The sequence below is a fragment of the Mus pahari genome, chromosome 17 (assembly GCF_900095145.1).
Source record: "Mus pahari chromosome 17, PAHARI_EIJ_v1.1, whole genome shotgun sequence".
In the NCBI taxonomy this organism is placed as follows: Eukaryota; Metazoa; Chordata; class Mammalia; order Rodentia; family Muridae; genus Mus; species Mus pahari.
Genome location: NC_034606.1, coordinates 14644409 through 14657903, shown reverse-complemented (window position 1 = coordinate 14657903; position 13495 = coordinate 14644409). Strand labels below are relative to the sequence as shown.

The 13495-nt window shown below is 33.6% G+C and overlaps 1 protein-coding gene across 4 annotated transcripts in view; it reads left to right on the top strand.

The window, feature by feature from the left end:
- The window catches only part of Csmd3 (CUB and Sushi multiple domains 3), a 1165720-nt gene that overhangs the window by 480308 nt on the left and 671917 nt on the right, over positions 1 to 13495 (top strand). The gene's annotated exons all lie outside the window — the stretch shown is intronic.

Below are 13495 nucleotides of genomic sequence, written 5' to 3'. Positions count from 1 at the left end.
TTACTATAGGGTAAAAACAAATTCCAAACAAAGCATGATGGGACAAAAATAATAAAAAAAAAACTCTAAAAATTTCACTGATAATATTTTGTGTTTGCCATCTGTTGCTGGGCATGGGGCCTAATATTAAATGTGCTTTGCATAGACAGTGATACTCCATTGTTAAAACCTAATATTTCCTTTGGGAGTAGTTATCAGCTGGAGACAGCTTCTGAGGGTAAAGATGTGTTTTTTTGCCCATGTCCCTTCTCAGTAATGGAGCCCCATCAGGTTTAGGCTAGAGCAGGCTCTGAGAATGCTATGGCAATCTGTGGGTTCACATTTGTGTTAGCTCTGTTAGATATTTTCTTTATTTACATTTCAAATGTTATCCCTTTTATATAGCAATTAATTTTTTCAATATTTCCATATACATACTATATTATGAAATCAGCATAATATTTATTCTTTTTTTCACTATTGCGTGTTCTTTGCATGGGTCCTAACAAAAGTAAAAATATTTTAAACCTGGCCGTTGAGATCTCTTTTTATTTTGAGCTTATATAGTACTTAGAAATGATAGAAAGCTACAGTCAATACTTTTTAATTTACTAATTTTTACCTTCATTATCTGATCTACAAAAGTTTTCAAATGAATTGGTAAATAAGGAAGCATTTGGCCATATGGCTAGATGTAGACATGGAGAATTTTGGAGGAAGGTATGGGTTGACTGTGCCCACAAACTGGAAAAGAGAAAAAGAAGAGTTGTAATTCACAAGAAAACAAATGTCTATGAATTTTTATCCCAAAGATCTTATTCTCTACCCTGAAAGATAAGCAGATCTATAATCATTTCACAGGGTATCCATAATGGCTATCAGTTCTAAAACATATTCACACAGGTGGTCACTCTATTGCTAGAACAACCTGATTCATATTCACAGCTAATTATTTTTCAAACTCACAACTTATTTGAATTATCTGACTTTTTCACTGGAAATTTCAGTGCTCTTACTTTGAAACTAACCTTCAGACTGAAATGACATGCTGATGGTAAGACTGTGTGAGTCACTTGGAGAATTATGATGCTTATGATTCCGAGAATATACTTTGTAAAACCCTATGAAAAGTAAATACATTAAAAATCATCTGAAAATGGATTCACATTATAGTATACAGTTTTAGTATAATACTTTTTCAGTTAATAAGATAAAATTTGTCATGTCTGTAAACTTATAGTTCCATTAATATACTAATTATGTAGTAGTTATATCTAAAAATTTAATAATTTATATTCTAAGACCTTTTCACTTTTATTTACTACTTAAATATTCTGCACACTTAGAGACTCTTTAAGGTAGAAGTGATATCATTGTCCTTTTTCCATAACCTAGAGTGATGCAATGATTTCTGTCACACAGACTATTAAACTCCAGCATCAACTAGAGATGCTATTGAAAGAATTGTTATACTATTCTAGACCCCATCAACCCAGTCGTTCTGTACAGTGTGGGAACCCCCTCTGTTTCCATCAAAAAATGTAAAGAATATAGTACCACCTTTAATGTGGACCTTAACAGCATTTTTTAAATATATCAAAAATAATGATAATCTCTAGGAAAAAAATTCATATGTTCAATTTGTTTGGTAAGACTGTTGTCCTGGATCAGGTTAGTTTTGGAACCTAATATGACTATGAATTATTTCAAATATAGAATAATGCATATTTGACAATCTCATTTAAGTTTTTAATGTGAAAAATAATAAAGCAACTGTTTATTCACTTATTTATAATTGAACAGAAGTCATTGTTTTATGTTCTGATCTATTAGAGAAAATCTGATAATGTTTTTCTGTTTGTGTGAATGGTAATGTTGGCTGGCCTAGTAATTGTTGAAATGGTAAAAGGAGGGGGAAACTTGACACATACAAAGATCACAGTAAATTACATTGTATATCAGGAAGAAAACCTGGGATTCTATTGCCTTTTAGGTTCAATAACCCATACCCAACAACCTTTATCAGAATATAGAATGTGTCACATAACTATGATTACCTGACAAATTCTTCCATAAGATGGTTTTGTTTTATTTTGCTTTATTGTGTTATGTTTCGGTTTGGTTTGGTTTATTATTGTTGTTGGTTTTTTTGGCATACAATTTCACAGAAAATATGCCATTGTAGCAGATGTGTTCAACAAAACCAGAGAACGGCCAATTATATCACACCCACTGTAGGGAAAGAAAGAGACACTGTAGGGAAAGAAAGAGAAAAACGATTATGTTATGTTCATCTTTTTCTTTTTTATTAAGTCTAGCAACCGGTCCATGGAATGATACCACCTATATTTATTGTGGATCTTCCAAACACAGTTAACCTAATCTAGATAAAACCTAACAAACATACTCATAATGGTTTTGTTAGGGTTTTATGAGTAGGCACCAAAACCATAACACGACTTAAAAAAAAAAAAAAAAAAAAAAAAAAAGAAAAGAAAAACCATTTAATAGGGGCTGGCTTACAGTTTCCGAAGTTTAGTCCATTATTGCCATGGTGGGAAGCATGGTGGCATGTAAGCAGACATGGTATTGGAAAAGTAACTGAGAGTTCTACTTCTGAATCTGTAGGGAGCAGATAGAAAGACAGATACTGTGTCTGCCTTGAGCATCTGACATCTCAGAGCACACCCTATTGACACACTTCTTCCATTAAGCCCATACCTCTTAATAGTGCTACTCCCTAAGAGCTTATGATGCAATTTTACTCAAACTACCATACCATATGTTTGTCTATACAATGATTCTAGACTCTTTCATCTGACAGTCAGTATCAATAAAAATAAAAAAAAAATCCTTTCAACATAACATCCAGACATATATTACATTTAAGTCACAACCACACACCTTTATCCACATAGACACATGTCTGTCTTCTAACACGGTATAACTAGTCTAACTTCAAAAGTTACTATAACCTTCAACATTAAAACATTATATAAAGGTGCGAAGTCTATGGCTAATCTGAGACACATATGAGCTCCTACGAATAACAAAACAAAACCCCCAAAAGTCAATAAAAACATAGTCTTCCAGCACACAATAGCACAGAAATAAACATTACCATTAGAAAGAGAGGAATGTCAACATATTCAAAACATCACTGAAATCTGGAACAGCAAATGCCCAATTATATATCTCCATGGTCCACTTTCTAGGGATCCAATGACAACCTCTACAATTCTATGGCATTTAGTACATGTGGCTTTTCTCTTGAATTGGCTCCACTTCATAATTACAGATTTCCTTTGTGAATGTCTTATGGTCATGGCATCTCCACTGTTCTAGGTACTCCACTGCAAATGGACCTCACCTTCCTATCTGTATGCAGAACCCTGTTAAAGTTCTGTTGCAGGAACTCTGATCCTGCCACACTTTTTGTCTCATCAGTACTTCTCTGTAGTTGTATAGGCTTTTACATGCTAAGTCTGTGGAAAACTTTTCTAAGGCAGTTGTATTTCAGCAGAAAAGCCCATTTGTGCTATTCTAAGTTCAGACTGTCTATTTTAACAAGTTGTGGCTTTACGTGAATGGAATCTTGCTCTTCCTCTCCAGGATATTTTCCTGTTGTCCCAGTACACAGTGCTAAGTTTTCCTAATTATACTATCTTCTTTAACAGTTTTAGAGGTTAGTCATCTGCACTTTCATTTGAATCTTTCAACTGGTTTACATAACTTTTTCCTCATCAAACTACATTTGTCAAGGTTTCGGCTCTACATTTTACTCTCAAGATAGATATGTCCAAAAATATTAAGCAGTATCCAGGACACAACTGAAATATTCTTCTGCACAGAAATTACTTACTTTAAACAAACCAGTCCATTATCTTTAGATAAGAGCCCAGTAAAAGACTGAGAACCCCAGAGTAAGTCTTATCATAATAACATCTCCACATCTTCCTTTGCAATGTATACACCTTTGCTTTAAAAAATAAATAACACCAGCAACAACAAAACACTTAAAGAAATAGAAGTACACTTGCCTTACAGGAGAATGACATGGTCCGGTGTGGCAGGGAAGGCAATAGCGGAAGTCCCTGTGCTGTGCCTCTTGAGTAATTCTGTAGTTTAGACCATCTCATATTGGTCAGTACTAATTGTACCACATCCTTTTATAGATAGGATAATCTTTTACAGAATGATTTGTATTTGACTACAGTATGAATTGTCTAGATACTGTCTGGTTGTAGATTTTGGAGTAAAACCATAAAGGTCATCCCAGCATGCTCAACATTTTTAGCTTCTCTTTGCTTTTGCAGTGCTGATGCTGATTTTTATACAACTTTGGTTAAAGTACTATTTATTGTTTTGCTTTTATTTGAAAGGCATTTTATATGATGGGAAGTGTTGCTCTCAAAGTTAAAAATAATTCAATTTTCTTCAGTTACATGTTATGTGAAACACCTTATACCAAATGTATTAGGTTAAATGGCCATGATTTAAAGTTAAATACCTCTAAATTATAAGTTGGATATTTTTATTCATTAAAGGATCACAGTATCATAATAGCATATTTTGAGATATATTTATTTTGAGACTCTATGTTTAAATAAAAATTAGATTGATCCATGGAATGCTGCAGTTCTTGGGTACATACAGAAAGTCTAATCTTATTTACTTAAAACTTTTCATGGTAAGATATATGGTTGATTAAATATGAATGTAAGAATTTATTTTATGTATTTTTGATAAAGGGGTTCTGAGAAATTTGCATTATTGAATTACATGATAATTTATCATAGCATTCAGGATCTCACTTTAGAATTTCAAGATGGAAATACCATCTAAGAGTAACTGAGTCTTTACCAAGTATAAAAAAACGTCCTTTTGTACTTGGAATACCACACAGAATAGCTTATGATATCTTTTTTCATATTCTTATGTATTTTCAGAGATAATATTTTTTCTGATTGGAAGGAGTAGATTATACAATATTTTGGCAACAAGGATCTTTGTTAACTAGAAAGAATGCCACATTAAAATATTAATTTTTGTAATTCTTTAAATGTATTCTTAGATGGTGATTATATTAGATAACTTATAACAATTTGTGTATATTCCTCAGAAATTATTTATTTCCACAAAACAATGTCTTAAAAAAATTCATCCTAAATACATTTTTGATAAGATTTCTTGGTCTTGAGAATTCCCTCTTTGAATCAAATATCAACAGCTCTGTTACAGTGTATAAGTTATTGAGTGACACCTAAGTACTTTCTATAGCAAGGCACTCAGGAGCTCTATTCATGCTTGTTACAAACACTGGAGATAAACACAAAAGTGTTTGAATGCTCAGTTGAATCCATTCTCATTTGATACAATATTGAAAGTGTTGATACAACCTAAAGAGAAAATGAAATTGTCTGCAAAAGAGTGATAAAATGATAATAAACACTTCAGGAGACTATGATGTATTTACTCTTTTTTTCCTCTCATTTGAGCACATGTTTTGGTAAAAACTTAGAATCATGTAAAACATAAATAATAATAATAATAATAATAATAATAATAATAATAATAAGTACCAATTTAATTTGGAGTACTGACAAAATTCTAAAGTTCTTACTACAAGTGAAACATGATATGGTTCAGTTAAGTCAGATATGAAAGAATAGGGCCAGGAAATTTATTTTGAATAATGTGTTCTAGTATGGAAGTGATCACATATATTGTTTTATATATATCATATATATGATTTTATAGATAATATATATTTTATATAGACATACATAAATTAATTTATATTATATCACCTGTTCATATAATGTTTTTTTTATTAATGTTTGTAATAGTGACCTGTTGGCATAAACTTTCATAGTCCTAGAACAAAAGAAACTGGTGAAGCCAAGCATTTTTTTCTAATGCATCAAAGGGAAAAAGGAAGGCAACTAGAGAAAAGTATGATGTTTTCTATAGAGTTCTGGATGTGGAAACATTTTTGCTGGAGGGTTGTTGAAAGTTACAGGCATACAAAATTTAACATTTTTAAATTTAGTTGCTATTTACTTCTAAGTCACTTTGTATTCTTTTTTATTAGATATTTTCTTCATTTACATTTCAAATGCTTTCTCGAAGGTCCCCTATACCCTCCCCCAGTTCAGCTCCCCAACCCACCCACTCCCACCACCTGGCCCTGGCATTCCCCTGTACTGGGGCATATGATCTTCATAAGACCAAGGGCCTCTCCTCCCATTGATGGCAGCCTAGGCTATCCTGTGCTACATATGTAACTAGAGACACAGTTCTCTGGGGTACTGGTTAGTTCATAATGTTGATCCTCCTATAGGGTTGCAGACCCCTTTAGCTCCTTGGGTATTTTCTCTAGCTCCTTCTTTAGGGGTCTTGTGTTCCATTCAATAGATGATTGCGAGCATCCACTTCTGTATTTCCCAGGCATTGGCATAGCCTCACAAGAGATAGCTATATCACTTTGCATTCTTAAAGCACATAATGATCATATTTTTAAAAATTGCACTAAATTTCATTTTAGTGAAAGTAAGTTATGTTTTTTTTTAATGTTCAATTAATCATTGTTGAATATGCTAGTTTAAATAAATTTAAAGAATCATTTGAGTTTTTTCAAAAGCATTATCCTGTTATATTGAGATTTAGTTGGTTTAGTTTATTTTTTTCTGCATGTTTAGGACTTTAATCTTTTCACTACACAAATGTTTTACATAAGCTTTTGCTTTTGAATCAGACTTGGTGTCTGGTTAATTTCTGCTCATAAAATTTTAATTTGGAAGACTAGCCATCTGTGTTAATGTTGGATTCTGCATTTGTTAGAAAATCACAAAACCATATATTAAAAACCTTAAAACACCCATTCATCACAAATGTGTTGTTGATAAGATTGTTTGGTCTTGAGAATGGCCTCTTTAAATCGAATATCAACAGCTGTCCTGTCTTTTTTCCTTTGTTAATATTTTGATTATAAGCAAAATTATAAGTTCACTATTTCATTCAAATTAAATTGTTTCAAAGTTTATATATTTTGAAAATAAAATCTCTTATTCCACTGACAGCTTTTAAATCTTTATATAACAGGACACTTTTGAGAAACTAAGTATTTTTAAAAAGATGATGACATTTAAAGATGGGTCAACATGATTATTGTGAAATTCATACTTGTTTCCATACAATGTCATTTTGTGTCATCTGCCTGGTGATTTGAATCTTAATAATGTGCTCAATCATTTATTTGGATTGGGGCATCATATTCACTATCTGTCTAACGTGGACGGGATTAGATGTGCAGGGTTGACATATCGTCAGTGTTGACAGGGAAATTATGGTGGCTACATATAATTGTCTTTTTTTATCAATTCACTGTAACTAAATACTTCCTATAAATCTTTTTCAAATATGTATTCATAAATGTCCATAGTTACATGTTTTCATTACATTTATTTCAATCTTCAATATTTATTTTTTATTCATGTATAGGTGGCAACTCTGAGAATTCATGGGCATGTATGTAAGTGCCCAAGTTGTCCTGTAAAATGTGTTGTATAGTTTCCCAGCATGGATACTGGGAAATAAAATTGCGTCCTCTGAAAAAAAATAAAAACCCTTAACTACAAAGATTCTCTTTCATCACCACATTAAAATACTTCATAAAAAGAAATAATGAAAAAAATATATTCATTTATTTGAAACATCCATTTCCTAAAGCCTGAGCCCAGATTCTATCAAAAAATGCTATTCTGTTGATTAATATACTCTTGTTATTTTGCCTTGTCGTATTTTTTGTTGTTATTTAGTATATTTTCAGTGTTACTGCATAGGTATGGCTCCCTGTAAATGAGTAGTTCAAGTGTTTTTTTTTTTTTTCTTTTTCTTTAATAGTCCAGGAGATAGTAATGGTTTTAAAAGAGAAATAAGTAACTTAAAGCATTTAAGAGGCAAGCAGTTTGCATTCTGCTGAATATAATTTAAGTCTTGATATAAAATGATTACTAGTAGTTACAGAGACTGTAGTTTAAACATAGAACACCCCTCGCAGTCTTCTAAATCCTGAGGCAAACCATGTGGTATATGTTCCAAATGCCCTGCATGATGTTTTCAAATGACCTGAGCTAACTGCAAAATAGTGGTCAGAAATTACTCTCTTTCTCCCTTCCTATCCTTTCTCAGCACTCTTCTATTTCTTTCCCAAGTGAGGGTTAGCAAACACAGCAGTAAAACATGTATCTGTTGGGTTACTTTAGATACACAGAAGAAGCTTTTCAATTCTACACGAAATTGGTAGGGAAAGCTTCAAGATCGGTATAACAGAAAATTAGAAAATAAACCTTGATAATGGCAAAAGAAAAACACGTGCATTCTGGGTCAACACATATTATGATAACATCTGAAATAAGAAGTAGGTATCTGGAATATATACATGGCAATAATATTTTTGAGAGTTTGAACCCAATAAATGAAGTAAATAATTTGCACTATATTTTAGGACCCACGATGACTCTGTCCTTATTTAGCGTAGCGGAAATATTTGAGTGCCTGATATGTGCTCAGTAAATGATGCTTCATTTTTTCTAAAAAGAAAGAGTTAGAGGTTAGCAGATCTGCTAAACTACAACCTGCACTCCCTCTGATTTTTACATGTAAATCACTCTGAATTACATTATCTAGTGGAAGAGAAAAATGAAATTTGTTACCTCACTGGGTAATTCATTTTACATTCCTCAAAGAAAATCAAAGATAGTTTTTGACTTAGTAACAAAGATATATAGGTAGTTGTTTATATTTAACAGTTGCCTATATCCAGATAATATATATTTATTTATAATAGCCCCCCTCACAAAAAAGCCTACCACAGGTCTAATGACTTAAAGATGATATATTTTATATATATTACCATAGAAAAACTGATTAAAATTAAATACACTTATTTGTGGCAAATATAAGTACTATTAGACATTATTATTAATTTTAAGATGTAGTAATTGAACAAGTTCCACACATATTCCTCTTACTAGGACTTGCTTGATTATCTCAATATTTTATTATAATTAGTTTCTATTTTCTTCCATTTTGTATATGTTTCCAACTTATCTCCTTTAGAACTAAACTTCAGCAATAGTTCATGCTTCTAATTTGTGCTCTCAAATTGTATTATTCGTTGAGTAGCCAAAAGAATCACTTTAAAGCACAGAATATTGGTATTCATTGGGCTCTCACTAAAAGTTCATATCTTTTAGGACAAAGATCAAAGGACTTGAACCATTCTGTAGACTTGAAATTCATCTCATTGAATCACTAAGAGCTTCCTTGAATTAATTTTATACATGGTTTTATGTTTGCATGTCTTCATTTGCTATATTCTGATCACATTATTCGTCTTGTTGTTTATTGAACACCCACAAAAAAGTGATGAAATGTTGGTGCTTGTGTATTATAAATGTCTAATATACCTGAACATCCTGACACAGGAAATAATCAAGCAATCACTTGTGTAGAGGAAGGCTACATATTTCTTAGGGTTATTTTTATATCCAGCCACTGTTGAAGGTGTTTATCAGCTGTGGGAGTTCTTTGGTTGAATATTTGGGGATGCTTATGCATGTTATCTTATCATGTGTGAATAGGAGTACTTGGATTTATTCCTTTATAATTTGTATCCCCCTTATCTCCTTTAGTTATTTATTTCTCTAGCTAGAACTTCAAGTACTATATTGGATAGATATTGGGAGAGTGGACAGCATTGACTTCTTCTCCATTTTAGGGAAAATGCTTTAAGTTTCTCTTATTTAATTTGATGTTGGCTATTGGATTGCTGTATATTCCCTTTATTGTGTTTAGGTATGACCCTTCTATCCACCAGGATGGCTAAGATGAAATACTCAAATGAGAGCACATGCTGATATTGTTGTGGAACAAGGGGGTTAATCCTCCACTGATGGTGGGAACACAAACTTATACTCGGGAAATCAGTTGGGTGGTTTCTCAGAAATGAAGAAAATAACTGGGAATAGTTATACCTCAAGATCCATATATACCACTCCTGGATATATATATATATATATATATATATATATATATATATATATCCTAAAGATGGTCCACCATTCCAAAAAAGACATTTGGTCAACTATATTCACAGCAGCTTTGCTCATATTAGCCAGAAAGTAAAAACAACCTAGATGTCTCTCAACTGAAGAATGAATACAAAAATGTGCTGTATTTACACAATGGATCAATACTCAGCCATTAAAAACAAAGACAGCATGAATTTCATATGCAAATAGATAGAACTAGAAAATATCATTCCAGGTAACCCAGACCCAAATGGACATGCATAGTATGTACTCACTTATAAGTGGATATTGACCATAAAGTACAGAATATCCATGCTATATTCAACAGATCCAAAGAAGCCAATTAACAAGGAGGTCATAAATGAGGATGTTTGAATCTTTCTCCGAAGGGGAAACAAAATAGATACAGGAGATCAGAAGAATGAGGGAACAGGGTAGAAGAGGGGATGAAGAGGTGAACAGGGCAGGGGGCATAGAAGGTCATGGGGAGATCAGGGGAGAGAAGGGACTTCTGCTGTGAGAAGGGCGGATCTCTAGGACAACCTTGGGATGGTGAGAGGCCCGAGGTTCTAAGAGGAGACTCTACCTGAGATTTCTAAAAATGCAGAGAATATGGATGCTGAAGTGGCTACTTCCTGTAGCCAGGCAGGACTCCCAGTGGAAGGAGAAAGACAGCAACCCACTCACAAAGTCAAAATGCATTGTGCCTACAGTATATGCAAGGACAAAGAGCAGAAACTGAGGAAATGCCCAACCAATGACTGCCCCAAATTGAGACCCAACTTATGAAAAAGCACCAATCCCTGACACTATTAATGATATTCTGTTATGCTTGCCCTGAGAGAGGCTCCATTCAGCGGCCAATGAAAAGAGATGCAGCAACTCATACCCAAACATTAGATGGAGCTCAGGGAGTCTTATGGAAGAGTTGGGAGAAAGACTTGGGGACCACAAGAGGACAGGGACTGCGCAGAAAGACCAACAGAATCAACTAACCTAGATCCTTGGAGGCTACCAGAGACTGAATCACCAACCAAAAGAGTGAGCACAGGCTGAACCTAGGAACCCGGAACATGTGTAGCAAATGAGCAGCTTGGCCTTCACGAGGGAACTGCAAATAGCTAGAGCAGGTGTTGTCCCTGAACTTGTTGCCTACCTGTCTGCCTGTGGATCCCATATCCCTAAATGAAAAGCCTTGTCTGGCTTCAGTGGGAGAGGATGTAGCTGTGACTTGATGTGTGTGTGTGGGGGGGGGGGCGGGGGTAGGAAAGTAAGGGGTGACATCCAGAGAGGGGTGGTTTTCCTTCTCAAGGGGGAATGGGAGCAGGACTTGCATGAAGGGGTACAGTGAGGACAGGAACGCTGAGATTGGGTTTTAAAGGGAATAAATAATCTTTATTTGTAAAACATGTCTTTTCTAAAATTTATTCTCTCATTAATTGTTGATCTTAGTGTCTGTACTATCAATATTCTATATAAAAAGCCATTTCTTGTGCCAATGCATTCAAGACTATTTCCCACTTTTTTCTCTTCTATCCAGTTAAGTGTATCTGGTTTTATGTTGATGTCTTTGGTCAACTTGAACTTGAATTTTGTGCAGGGTGATAGACATGTATCTATTTGGAATCTTCTACTTCCAGCCATTCAGTTTGACAAGCACCATTTGTTGAAGTTGCTGTCCTTTTTCCAGTTTGTATTTCTGGCTTCTATTATTTTAAAAAAAATCAGAAGTCTATACATCTGTGTATTGATGTCTGGTCTTCAATTTGATTCCCTTATACAACATATCTCTATTTAATGACATACCATGTCTTTTTTATTACTGTAGCTCTCTAATACAATTTGAAATCTGGAATGATGAGACCTCCAAAAATTTTTTATTGTTCAGGATTGATTTAGCTATCCTGGGTTTTTGTTTTTCTAAATGAAGTTGAAAATTATCCTTTCAAAATCTATAAATATAATAAATAAATAAACATTTTTTATTTTGAATTGGATTGAACTGAATATGTAGATATCTTTTGGTTGCATGGCCATTTTACTATATTAATCCTACTGACTCATGAGCCTGAAAGATTTTTCCACCACTGATAATCTTCAAGTTCTTTCTTTTTTAATTATTATTATTTTCTTTATTTACATTTCAAATGCTATCCCGAAAGTTCCCTATATGCCCCCCCTGCTCCCCTACCCACCCACTCCCACTTGGCCCTGGCCTTCCCCTGTGCTGGGTCATATAAAGTTTACAAGACCAAGGGGCCTCTCTTCCCAATGATGGCTGATTAGGCCATCTTCTGCTACATATGCAGCTAGAGAAATGAGCTCTGGGGGTACTGGTTAGTTCATATTGTTGTTCCACCTTCAGCTCCTTGGGTACTTTCTCTAGCTCCTCCATTGGCGGCCCTGTGTTCCATCCAATAGCTGACTGTGAGCATCCACTTCTGTGTTTGCCAGGCACTGTCATAGCCTCACAAGAGGCCGCTATATCAGGGTCCCTACAGCAGAAACTTGCTGGTATGTGCATTAGTATCTGGGTTTGGTGGCTGATGATGGGATGAATTCCCAGATGGGGTAGTCTCTGGATAGTCTATGAGATACAGGTCTTTCACTTGCTTGAGCATGAGTTAAGTTACATTAAGGTATTTTATATTATTTGAAGCTACTGTGAAAGGTGCCGATTCCCTAATTTATTTCTTAGTGTATTTGTCATTTGTATATAAAAGAACTACTGAATTTTTTGAGTTAATCTTATATCCAGCCACTTTGATTAAAATATTTATCCACTGTAAGTGTTCCCTAGTTTCCTGGTGGAATTTTAGGTTCACTTACTTATACTGTCATCTTATCTGTAAATAACATTACTTTGACTTCTTCCTTTCTAACATGTATTATTTTAGTTGGCTTATTGTTCTTCCTAAAAATTTAAATACTATGTTGAATAGATATAGAAAGAGTAGACAAATTTGTCTTGTTCTTGACTTTAGTTAAATTGCTTTGATTTTTCTCTCCATTTAATTCAAAGTTAGCTATAAGTTTGTTATAAATTGTCATTATTATGTGCAGGTGTGTCCCTTGTGTTTCTAACCTCTCCAAGACATTTATCATGAAGGGAATTAGATTTTATCAGAGGATTTCTGTATCTATTGAAATGATTATGTGGTTCTTTCCTTTCAGTTTTTTTTATATTGTGGAATACATTTACTAATTTTTGTATTTTGAATCATCCCTGGATCATTGAGATGAAGGTTATGTGATAGGGTAGATTATCTTTTAGATATGTTCTTGGATTTTGTTTTAAAGTATTTTATCAAGTATTTTTATATCTATGTCCATGAGAAAAAATAATCTATAATTCCTTCTTTATTGAGTCTTTATATGGTTTATGTATCAGGACAACTGTAGCCTCATATAAAACATTA